Source organism: Anastrepha ludens, chromosome 4 (genome assembly GCF_028408465.1).
Source record: "Anastrepha ludens isolate Willacy chromosome 4, idAnaLude1.1, whole genome shotgun sequence".
Classification (NCBI taxonomy): Eukaryota; Metazoa; Arthropoda; class Insecta; order Diptera; family Tephritidae; genus Anastrepha; species Anastrepha ludens.
Window position 1 is genome coordinate 75,442,456 of NC_071500.1, and position 13,875 is coordinate 75,456,330.

Genomic DNA, 13,875 nt, shown 5'->3' on the forward strand with positions numbered 1-13,875 from the left:
TTACGGCCGATGGGACTGTCTTTGCCTTCTTTGAAGCAGATTCACCAGGAGAAATCCATCGTTTCGATTGTTGCTTAACTTCTGGTGTGTAATGATGAATCCAGGTTTCATCAGTTAACAGGCCATCCGTTTGTTGTCCACCATGAGCAATCGCGGCACCCATCGGGCCGACAATTTTGTCATCATCAACTTATCATCTTAAATATTACTTGCCTATGGCCTCTGTTTCTTCGCGCTCTTTCGTTCAGCGATCAGCGAGAATCATGAACTTTGATGAATCGTGAACTTTTTGAATGATTTCCTCGGTAACCACGTCTGCCGGGCGTCCTTCATTAAAAACGTCTCTTCATTAAAAACGGATGTTCGCCCACATTTAAATTCATTGAACCAATATCTAACTGTGGTCCCATTTGAACAATAGATGGACCCAAGCAAAAAACATACAATAAATACAAGTAAAACTTTGAAAAATGGGCAATGTCAGTGCCACTTTTGGGTAAACGCACGTATCTAGATAACGACTCAATAACTCGCCCAAACTGAGTATACGTATTCCTCCCCACCTCATTTAAATCCAACATAAATATTATTGAGATCTTATGAAAACCACGCCTACTTTTTATATTTAAGAACTAAATTTCTGATTTTACAAGCTACAACACTCACTACCTATGAGTTTGTTTGATTCCAAAAATTAACAGCCAGTCCAAATGAAATTTTAATAAAATTTACCCGATTATATAAAGTTCAGTCCGAGCCTAATTTTGGATTTCATTTTCTGTTTACAACTATTTCTGGTACATAATAAGACATTGCATGTAACCATACGAAAAAGTACTTAAATATCAATAAAACTTACATATAAGTGTAAGTATCAATATGTATACATTTACACTGTCGTTTTCTCCCGTACTCGTATAATCAAGCGCGCAAACTTTTCAAAATACACCGAAATTTACTGATCCAAAAACAAACGGGTTAACTTTTGAGAGCCTCTACTGTATTGTGCATTTGTATTATACATACATGCTCGAATACATACATACAAGAATATATGCAAGTCTCAGAGGATTAAAGGAGCTCATTTTCGTCTATTTGTATTTTTTTATCTTTTTATAAGCCTAGCAAAGATTGCTTGTTGCTCCATCAGCTTGACTATTAAAAAGAATCTGCGTTGGCAATGTGGAAAAAATTAAACTTTCAACACGTTTAATGTCTCACCAATAACAACAAAAAGAAATTAAATTTTAACTGGGCAAAGTAGCAAAAAAAGTTTGAGGGCGCACAGATAAGCGTAAGGAATTTTAAATACTCGCTACACCTGTAATTTATGTATGCAACTGGCTACAAGTAAGAAGTGAGCTGAATGGTTTCCTGTAGGCGCCTTCTGAAACTAACAGTCTTACAGGAAAGATACAATACAGCGAAAAGCTATGATATGCATCTACAGCTCCATAATTCACAGTTCACCTAAGGTTTTTATGCACCTGAACGTGATCTAGATTTCACAAAGTAAAGGAAGCCATCCAGCGGATGTTCACATATTTCACCAAATATGTCAAAATGTCATAATTCAGGAAATGGAAGCTAAGGCCAAAAGCTTGCACAAGTTGCCGCGACTTTCCATGGACTTGCAACGGTTGGAGGTAAAAAATACTTGTAAAAGTATCCTGTGTACCTGTGTACGTATAACAATATTTAAAAATCAGGTAGCGTTGTTGTGTCAAATATACTAGGTATTCATCATGATATGTATATACCGCGAAGTGTATTAAAAGTACATAACTACTAGCAGGCACTCTCGAGGGTATTAACACGGTAGCTCTCATGTGAACTACCGGTGAGTCCCACATATTTTTCTTCAGAGGCAATTTGCGCCACCATTGGGCATGCGTCCTTTGATTTTGAAATAATTAGATTTTTTTATTATCTGGCATATGAGAAAAGTTTTTTGACCGTACAAAAATGTTTGCAGTTTTATTGGCATATAAAAATTAAACAAAAACCGTGGTAATGGACACTTGCCTTATTTATGCCGCTCAGAAAACCCCTTATATAAAATATCTTCGAGACGAATGTACCAACATAAAAAATAATAGTAATCAAAAGGCGAATGAACGTAACCCGCGTAATTTGAATATTCATCTTATTTTTTGAAAGAACCTCGTATATGTATTGGGTATGGGAATAAGTTTCCGCCCTCGTAAAAGAGGTGTCGCTGCTGATACTATTTTTGTGTTCGATCTAATAATATACTGGTGATTTGAAGGTGTACTATATGTGCGGTATCGGTCGCAATAGTTGACATTCGTTTGAAGCGTAAAGATCCTTTTCCAAATCTGGCAATTTCGACGTGAGTGATAAAGATGCAGAAGGGGCACCGAAAGACTTTTAAGAGACTCAACTACAACAATTATTGGATGAATACGCATGACGAGCCTTTGATTATATGTCTTGGACGTTGACAGATCAACCGTCGGTAAACGTTTGCACGCGATGGCAATGGTCCAGACAGCAGGTAACAGGTAACTGGGTGCCACATCGATTGAAGGAGAGAGATATCGGGAGACATTTGGCGACGCGTGAGATGCTTCTTGAACGACAGAAAAATGGTTTCCTGCATCGCATCGTCACTGGCGAGGAAAAATGGATCTTTTATGATGCCCCTAGGCGTCGAAAATGTTGGAGCCTGCCAAGTAAATCAGGCCCATAGACAGCGAAAAAAAATATTCATGTTTCAAAGGCTATGTTGTGTATTTGGTGGGATCAGAAGGGTGTCATCTGTTACGAACTCCTTAAACTATGTGAAACCATCACAGGGGGTCGTTACCGACTTCCGCTAATGCGTTTGAATCGAGCTCCCAAAAAAAATGGCCGAAATGGGACAGTACGCATGACAAACTGTTTTTACTGCATAACAACACCAGGCCACACGTTGCTAAGCCGGTCCACAAATATTTAGAGGGACTGAATTGCGATCCCTGCCTTACTACTTCCTTTTCCAAGATGGGAGGGAGTCTGTTTGCTGGTAGCCTAAGGCACCGTACAATAATAGTCATATGGATATAGAAAGTATTGAAAACTGTGGTAACAATCCTGTTTCTAGGAGGAGCATATATTGTAGGCGGGCCGTAGCCGAATGGGTTGGTGCGTGACTACCATTCGGAATTCACAGAGAGAACGTAGGTTCGAATCTCGGTGAAACACCAAAATGAAGAAAAAGTTTTTTCTAATAGCAGTCGCCATTCGGCAGGCAATGGTAAACCTCCGAGGGTATTTCTGCCATGAAAATGCTCCGCATAAAAAATATCTGCCGTTCGGAGACGGCTTGAAACTGTAGGTCCCTCCATTTGTGGAACAACATCAAGACGCACGCCACAAATAGAAGGAGAAGCTCAGCCAAATACCCAGAAAGGGTATACGGCACAATTATATACATATATATCTGTATATATGTTGCATAGGTGCACATACAAGGACCTACAGATTTATACCGACTTCGAACGGCAGATGGTTTTTATTATATGCTTTTTCATGACAGAAAAACACTTGGAAATTTACCATTAGAAACTTTTCTTACAATTTGGTGTTGCTGAACCCGCGCCCGCATAATAGTCATGCACAAATCCCTCAGCTATGACAGCCGTTACTATTCAACTGCTAACAAAATATTGAAAATGAACTGCGGTATATGGACAATATGGACAATTTTTATAACAAGTAAACTCCCACTCCATTTTTATGCGAATGGATGTCTGTGTATATCTAATGCAATGAAAATGACTGAAAGTCCAATATTTAAACAAACGGAAAAATATCATTCTCATAGGCTTAAGAGAATCATATATTCGTTCACTCACTTCCGCTCAGACGACCAACGTTCTCCTGCAACTTAACCCATAAACAAACATATTTACTTTTTTAGTATTATTTTTGCGCTTGTTGCCAAATTCTTTGCCATTTCTTGATTATCATCATTTTGAAGGCGCACAGCAGGAGTTGTTGCTATATTTTTCGCCCCTTGCATAACATTATTGTTCATTATATCCTGTGTAAGTGTATATGCTCGCGCTGTAATGTCAATAAAAAATCATATACAAAAAATTTAAGGAAGTAATGAAGTGTCCGTTTGGTAAAAGTACTGGCGACCCACTGTTTGGCTATAAATTTTGAAGGATTCCAAGAAAATAAATGTGTTCACATAAATACGAGTATTATGCACGTACAGTACATGCGAAATCTTATAAGTACCTGCATTTGCTTTACTTTCAAACATTGTTAGTTCAACTTTAATCAAAATTGCTTTCTTGGTTGCGCGCATGAGCATAGCGGTAAAACTTGGGACAGTGGAAAAGGAAATAGGTTTTGAGCCATCGGCTTCCGTACAAATAGATAAACGCTTCCAAACAATAAATGGGTTTTTTGAGTGTTCTCATGATGGAAATGCATTCAGAGCTTTTCCATTGCCGACTGAGAAGCGTATAGGTTTAGAAAATACGTTTTCCTTTACTAGATCGAACGAGGAGGAACGGAAAAGGTTGAATATCTAGGCCTTGTGGGAGATAGGATACTTAATTGTGGGCTCACAGTTGCAGAAGGAGTAGGTACGTAAAGCAATGACGACGTTATACTCTTGCAGAAAATCAATTTGGAAAAAATGGGGAATGGAACCCAGAATAATACAATTCTCTACTGTGGTATTGTATTATGGTGAAATGCCTTAAAAGAGTTGGCAAGGTTCAAAGACTCGCATCTGTTGTGATAGCCAGTGCAATGTCAACAACGCCGTCGAAAGCATTATGTGCCACACTAAACTTCCAGCAAACTTTCCGGCAAAATATATCGCTAGCCAAGCACGGGCTAAGGCCACGGTAAAATCCTAACTGTTATTTCACAGCTTCCCGGACTGTTGGATTATGCACTGTCGTCTACAATTGCCATAACAACGTTCACAACGTTCCTACCCTCAAGGGAAAAGTGGGAACAGGACGGTCTAAAATAGGACGAGTCCATCAATGAATAAACAAAGGCTGAAAGCTCGAGTGAAGAGTGGATATTCCTAACATCTGGGGATCTCTTTCAGCTTTCGTCTCCCCGAGTACTGTAGTGTTTTTTTGCTGAGCTGATGGCAACAATAATAGCCGTAACATAGGTACAGTGTGGTCCGATACCTAGAAATGATATGCAAATTTTCACTGATAACCGAGTGGCAATAAAGTCCTACATAGCAGTCGAAAACCTCAAAGCTAGTCATAAAATGTCGCACATCTCTTAACGAGCTGACGTAATCATTTCAGCCAAAAGTAACATGGGTTTCTGGTCAAGGGGATGAACTGCAGGGCCGATAAATTAGCGAGACTTGACTCCAAGCTGACTGACGAGTACACAGACAATGACACAGGCATAACCATAAATGGCGTAACGAACCCACCTGCAATACCGCCTGGCGACTATGGTAGACTCCCAATGCTAAACGCCAGCATTCCTGCTAAGCATAATAAGGATAGCTTTAGCACACTGATTTCTGCTATAACGGGGCAATGTCTAATAGGCAGATACGCCCTATGTCTAAATGAGGAAGAGAAAGAGACGATCTCGCACCTTTTGTGCCACTCTCCTGTTCTATCCAGATGTAGATTCATCACTTTAGGTAGAAAACTTTTTAATGAGTTGGAATATCTCTGTACTGTGGAAATCAGGGGCCTTCTAAAATTTTTGAAACGTTTACACTGGTTTTAGGAGTGATAAGGCCAAGTTCCCATTATGATCTACGAGCCTAAGTGTGTCCCATAGAGGACAACCACTACAACCTAACCTACTCAATGTATATATATATATATATATAATTGCCGCGCACACCCTTGTTTTTGGTATTTGGCCGAGCTCCTCCTCCTATTTGTGGCGTGCATCTTGATGTTGTTCCACAAATGGAGGGACCTACAGTTTCAAGCCGACTCCGAACGGCAGATATTTTTACGAGGAGCTTTTTCATGGCAGAAATACACTCGGAGGTTTGCCATTGCCTGGCGAGGGGCGACCGCTATTAGGAAAATGTTTTTCTTAATTTTGGTGTTTCACCGAGATTCGAACCAACCTTCTCTCTTGTGAATTCCGAATGGTAGTCACGCACCAACCCATCGGCCACCTACCTACTCAACCAGCACTACTAAAATGATAGTCACGCGCAAGTTCACTAGTCTACGGCATTATGCTGCTGCATCAGCAAAGAGAAGTGGTTCTGACCAGAGGCGCAAACAATCTAAAATTATTTTAGGTACCCGAAACATATGCTCGCTTAAAAATGGTCAATGCGATGGTCAAAGACGATAGTCATCTAACTCCAAAGTATGAATTCAGATTATCTTTTTTTAGAAAAATGGCTGCTAAATAGTCTGTTTTTCGGCGCAACGGTACTAGCAAACTCCATTTTTAAGGATTTCCTCAATTAAAATAGCAGTATATCCATTATAATTAACTTTTACCACAAGTTTCATAGTTTGAGTGAACTTTTTACAATTAAATAATACAACAACTACAATTTTGAAAAAAAAACATCCCAAACTTAAGATATTTCATACGAAAGTTCCTTGCTCGTTGTGCATTTTTGATTTAATTTTTTTATTATTTTCTTCGACAGTGAAAAATCTTCGTTAGCTCCGCCCAATGGACAACAACAAAATAAAAACAAGAGAAAAATAAACACTTTCTACAAGTTGTAAACGAATGGTTTCCAATAGCAAAGCTGGATGTGTGTATCAAACGTGTACATAGAAGGCAACAAAGTGAAAAGGGCATATGACCAACCTATAGTCGAAGAATATTCATTTATTTGTTTTATGTTTTTTTTTTGTTTTCGCTTACATTTCCATTTATGGGGTATCTACTATTTTTTTAATATTTTTTCCTTTTAGGTTCTTCATTGAAACGTGAACAAAAAAGCAACATTTATAATGGAAAAATTTCTGATTGCTTTCAGTGATGCTTTCGACGACTCCGCCTATTTCCAACGCGCGCAGGTCTCACTCAGTCGTCCATTCTATCACTCGGCCACCCACACCCAGCGCCTACTTTGTGTTACTGTGTACACACACACAAATTGGCTGTGGTAATAGGATACGCAATGGCAAGGACGAACGAATCACAGCATCCTTGTTCGCTGCAAACAGGAGCATACGAATGTGCTTATAATTTAGGGGATGTGTGCGTATACAGCGACGCACATACATACATGCATCCATATTTGGATGGAAGCATGTGTGTGTATTAGGCGCCAAAGCCTTGGTTGACACTTTGGTAGTGGCACAAGTAAATAGCAAATAAAAATAGAACACTCTCCAACCGTACATAAAATGTACATAGAAGCAACTACTTAGACTCTTAGGTAAATATATAACTTTGCCACGCATACTTACAAGGAGCTTTTTCATGTATTTGTACTTGTATATATGTACAGAGTATATACATAAGTAAAATTTCATATAACACTTTTGCTGCATTCACTACACCAACCGCAGCTTTGTCAGCGCTCTTCCCCGATGCATACCCAAAATCAACTCAGCTTTAGCGTTACATAGTTTTTTTCAATTTGTCTAATGAAATTGCACCGGTGACAATTTTTCTTACGTCTCCGTGCGCACTGTCAAATGGGCTGCTCACCACCATGAGCCACCGCCTTGTATCCGTGGCATCTCTGAATATAAATTGAATTTTGTCGGTGCCACAAACAGCATGTTGCACCTTTATGACACCTGCCTCTTCTGGGCAGTGATAAATTTTTCTCTTTGAGTTACCATGCAGTACACATGCACACCATATAAAATATACATTAATTTTTTGCGCTTCTACTTAAGTGAAATCCAAAGGCATAAGCAAAAAATGAAATTTGTCAAATAACAATTTTCACTGCAGCGCACATTGCTTGATTTATGGGATATACCCGTAGTGCTCCAGCTTGAGGTATGAGCGGGAGTCGGTGTCTCAAGCATCCCACTACCACATGTATCGCAGTTATAGTGATTTTTTCCATTCTACACGTGCTTTCCCAACCGTTTCTTCTTTTCATTCACAGCAATGCACGCATGCAAAACAACTAAATCATATAGAACTCTAAATGGAATTTTCATGTTCTGTATGGCATACAATATATTTGCGGGTATTTGCATATGTTAGAATTAGTTTGTGAGTGTGAGAATTTTTGAAGGAATGGATATGTGTATAGCAAATAGAAATTCATACAAATTTCGCATTCAAATTAAAAATTTGTCTAATAAGAAAATTTGCAAACGCTGATTACGTGCACGCTGTGGTGAATACAAAAGGAAAATAAAGTCACAAGATTATTCGCTTATCTCATGAAATGGATATTAATATAAAAATTTGTGTTTTGTAATCTGAAACGATTGAATGAGAAACCAAACGAGATATAACGATTACAGTTTTTCTTTCTCAAAACCCAAGAAACTGATTTAGTGATGGGGAATTTTTGTAAGAATCTGTCCTAATTTTTACACTCGATTCAAAAAATTAGCTAAAGTCATATCTTATTCAACAACGGAAAGCTGCCAAAGCCGCAATCAATACCGCTAGAACTCGAAGCGCGAAGCTTGATTCGCAGAGAAAACACAACTTACTAAATCGCATGGTTAAAAGAAGCGCGCGTTGCGACAAAAGAAGACGAATCGAAAACATTGCTAAAGAAGCACAGGCCGCAAGCGAGACACACCGCAGCAGGGACTTGTATAAAACAGTGAAGCAGCTAGCGAACCGCCCGTCTACCACTAGTAAGCCAATCCGAGACGAGAATGGTTCGCTTGCCAGCTCAAGTAACGACCAACTCAAAGTCTGGGAAAACTTTTACAAAAATCTACTCTCCAACACTGATGGAAGCAGCAATTTACAATGCAATTGCGCTAGACACGCTGATAACGATAGCGTTCGGACGCAATGCCCCTCCATGAAAGAAATTGCTGATGCAATAACAACATTAAAAGCCAATAAGGCGCCTGGCATTGATAACGTCGCACCAGAACTATTAAAGGCAGACCCAATTACTAGCGCTAAGCTCGTTCAACCTATCATCGAACGCTTCTGGTCAGACGGGCACCTTCCAGGCGAGCTTAAGGAAGGAGTTATAATAAAAATTCCAAAAAAAGGCGATCTCTCGCAATGTACTAATTGGAGAGGAATTACACTTATATGCAGCGTTAATAAAATCATTGCCCATATTATAAATAAACGAATCCACGAAGCTTACTCGACATCAATATTTCGTGAAGAACAAGTGGGCTTCAGGCCACGCCGATCATGTGTTGACCACGTAAACAGCCTTCGGGTAATAGTGGAGCAAAGCGTGGAATATCGGTCACCGCTTTATTTAGTATTTATCGACTTTGCTAAGGCATTCGATACTCTTCGTCACGACGCTATTTGGGCCGCGCTCCGATGTAAAGGCATTCCCGAAAGAATGATTAATCTCATTATAAACTTATATACGGACGCACGCTGCCGAATCCTACATGAAGGACAGCTAAGCGAGCCAATAATTGTTAAAGCTGGAGTAAAACAAGGTTGCCCGCTCTCTCCAACTCTCTTTAACATTGTCCTTGACGCCATTTTAGGTCAGGCTCTTGCTAATCAGAGAGGCATCACATGGGGTCTTCGTGGATCCTTAAACGACCTCGATTACGCCGACGATATTTGCATCCTTGCGCACAACTACGACGACATGGCACGAAAACTCAAATCGATATCGACACTGGCATCGAAAGTGGGACTCAACATCAATGTCTCTAAAACCAAGGCCATGCGCATAAATGCAAACAACACGCGCCCATTCCTACTAAACTCAACACCTTTCGAGGAAGTTCATAGTTTCTGCTACCTAGGATGCATTATCTCAACCTCTGGCGGCTGTGCGGAAGACATCGAAAACATAATAAATAAGTCGCTGCAAGCATTCGGTCAATTGAAAAACATCTGGAGCTCCTCATTCTTGTCGCGTGGCACCAAACTAAAAATATTTAATTCCAATGTCATATCCGTTTTACTATACGGATGTGAAACATGGAATGCTGCGCCACGGCTAATACAACGCATGCAATCTTTTACAAATCGCTGCCTTAGGCGTATACTAAAGATAAGGTGGCCAGAAACTATACCCAACGACAGACTGTGGGAGCTGACGAACCATACGCTCATCAAAACAAATATTCTGAAAAGAAAGTGGAACTGGATCGGCCATACGCTCAGAAAACCCGCGCAAGATATCACGAGGCAAGCCATTGAATGGAACCCACAGGGATCACGCAGAAGGGGACGCCCAGCGCATACTTGGAGAAGACAGCTAGAGAAGGAGATAACACTAAGTGAAATGAACTGGAATGAAATTAAAAGAATGTCATTGGACAGGGACAGATTTAAGAGTTTTGTTGTAGCCCTATGCTTCACTATGGAGTAAAAGGAATAAATATATAAAATCATACGAATTAGAGCTTCGTTGTCTTAACAAGTAAACTTTCACACCAATTTTTAAAATTAGACTAATACAATGCCATAAATAACAATGTTGGGCACATAGCCGAAAGTGCTAGATTGAGTTACTTGCTTTTTTTAATGACAAATGCCATTAGCGATATTGAAACCTTTTCAAGCAATTTTTTTTTTGTTTATGTTGAATGAAAAGATCAGAGTGTAAAAATATTTAATCATATTCACGAGATTACCAATATGACATGATTCAACCAACGGTTCTTTCTTTCTACGGAAGCGTGGTATTTTTTTGCCGATTGTGGAACCACAGATTCCTTCTTTGCCACTTCTGGCGTTGAAGTCGCCAAGTACAATTTATATGTCGTCATACTCGGCAGCAGTCAAACGTACAAAGAACCGATATTAAAACATTAGTAATTTTCCTCCAACAAGGCGCGGATGCAAATAAACGAATAAGCTAATACGAGAATGGGACTAATAAGCCGTGGGGATTGCGCTAATATGCTCGCCCACCGGAGTGAACGAAAGTAGGTGTTGCAAGGGCCAATGGTCTTCTTACCTTTCTCTATCCATCACAAAGTTCACCTTTCCCATTAAGGGGCCGGACATTACCTCCAATTTATTATTATATGAATATATAGTCCTCCTTAAGGAGCAACGGGCCGAGACACCATCAAATTATAGTCTTATAATATAATACTTTCGTAGTGGTCATCAAAACAGGGCTATTATATTCAAGATTTTGCCCAACTTTTCATTTAGAACGTGTTTCTATTTGGTGGTTTCCAAGCTCGGTATACTATAGATCGGTATACTGTAGATATAGATCTGGTATGTTTTTTCTTTTTGATTAATGGGTCACTGTCGCCCCTTTGTGGTTTAATTTGACTTCGCTTCCTACCGGTTTCTCCCGAGCAAATGCCAATCAATAACCTTCCCCACTCACATGGGCTTCTGCATATGGAACTATCTTTCAATCGCCTAGCATTATTTCGTTGATCTACTAAAATTCTACTCATCAGCACCAGTTCCCTTTTTAAGAAAATATTAGTTATCAAGAAGTTTTCAATAATTCGGTGGCCTAATTTTACATTTCGGTCGCCGTAGCGGAATGGATTGGTGCTCACTACCATTCGGGATTCGGAGAACGTTGGTTCGAATCTCCGTGAAACACCAAAATAAGGAAAACTATTTTTTTAATAGCGGTCGCCCCTCTGCCATGACAAAGTTCCTCCGTTCGGAGATTTTAAGATTCTGAAAAAGTTTATTAATATTTGAATAATACACTTTGTACTCATTCATAAAAAAAAAGTCAACTTTGTTTGCTGCATCGACAACGACAAGCAAAAATGTAACTGTAAGAAACTCGTACGGCAAAAGTATTGATACTGTGGGAACACATCTGAAAGTGTCGTACGGGAACACACCTATACCGATCCTTTTGGCCACACTGAATTCATTATTCAGTTTTATTCATTATTCAATTTAATTTAACGTCGTTATTGATTCTATGAAAGAGATCATTCTAGAAGCGTTCTTGCAGACGACAAGACATATAAAAATAGAGTTCCTTTAGAGGTATAAGTTTTTATCTGAACAGTCTTGAATTACACATCACAAATAAAGAGTGTTAATATAAAACAAAAAGTACATGTGGGGGTTTTATTCCCCCACGATTTGCGATGCTTCGAAATAATAGACCTCTTCTATTCGCTATTTCCCCGCTCGCTATCTCTTTGCTCGACTTGACGAAAAATTTGCATGCGAAAGCAACAACAAAGTTATGGAGTAAGATTAGCCGCTAGTGAGTATGGCTATAGCTCATTAGAACGCACTGCCTTACCAGAACATGTAATTTAAGGCTGCTGTTTTCCCGCGTTGCCTACATACGAGGTGTGTTCAAAAAGTAACACGAGTTTTGTGTTTTTTTCAAAAATTATTTATTTATTCATTAATATCTGTTTTGTTCCCTTCAAAGTAATGCCCATGAGATATTATGCACTTGTGCCAACGTTTTTTTCAATCTTCGAAGCCCTTCAAAAAATCATTATTTTTATCTTGTTCAGCTCTTCCTTCTATGCCGTCTTTATCTCGTCAATCGTAACGTAGCATCGTCCTTTCATGGGCCTCTTCAGTTTCGGGAACAATAAAAAGTCACAGGGGGTCAGATCTGGAAATATGGTGGCTGTGGCATCATTAGTGTGTTGTTTTTGGCCAAAAAGTCGCTTACAAGCAACGATGTATAAGCAGAGGCGTTATTGTGATGCAAGAGCCAATGTTTGTTCTTTCACAAATCCGAGCGTTTCTGGCAGATTCCTTCGCGCAAATCGCGCATAACTTACAGGTAATATTCCTTATTGACCGTTTTACCCTGTGGCAAGAACTCATGGTGCACAACGCCCCTGCGATCGAATAAAACGGTAACCAAATTTTTACATTCGACCGAACTTGGCGCGCTTTTTTCGGTATTGGTTCGTGCGGCAGCTTCCATTGAGATGATTGAGCTTTGGTTTCCACGTCATAACCACAAACCCACGATTCGTCACCAGTTATAACCCTCTGGAGCAAATTTGGATCGCCGCGGGCAGAGTCCAACATCTCATTAGCAATGTTCATGCTTTTGGTACGAATTTTACATACATATATCTAGGTCCTCAGCAACTTTTCTAACGGTGGTTCGACAATTGGCCAATACCCTTTTCTTCATTTCATCAATTTGTTCGTCTGTTGTTGAAGTGCTCGGGCGTCCGGCCGGTTTTGGTCGTTCTCATCGTCTCGGCCTTCTGAGAACATTTTGTATCACCGATAAATGTTGCTTTTGTCTAAAATAGCTTCTCTGTATGGCACAGTCAACATTCGGAATGCATCCGCGCACTTAATTTCGTTTTTCACACATAATTTGATAGAGGTTCTTTGATCCATCTTTTTGAATAGGTAAAAATCAAAGAGGAGCCGAAACACGTGCAAGCAAAGCAGCTGTCAACAATTATCTGAACATTCAAAATGGCCGAACTCGTCGGCATGAGTGAGAGACATGAGTACCAACATATTGCCAGAAAAAAATCGAAATTCGAGTATACGAAACCTGCGTATCATCTATTCGATTTGCTTCATCTTGCCGAAAAAATAGGCGTAATATTTGTTGGCAGACTATTTTCAGTATAACTGATGAAGTTCTCTTATTCGCATCTGTGTTTACTTTTTTACGTGCCCAGAATTGACATTAGAGGAGAGAAAAATTGTTGTACCCATGATAAAGATATACAATCATACTCAAACAACAGTGCAAAAGTAATTCAAAGATTCAAAAAGGAGAAAAGAGTCGAAAATAAACAGAGATCAGGCCGCCCTAGGAAGTTCATAGAGAGAGATGCACGCCTCATCAAG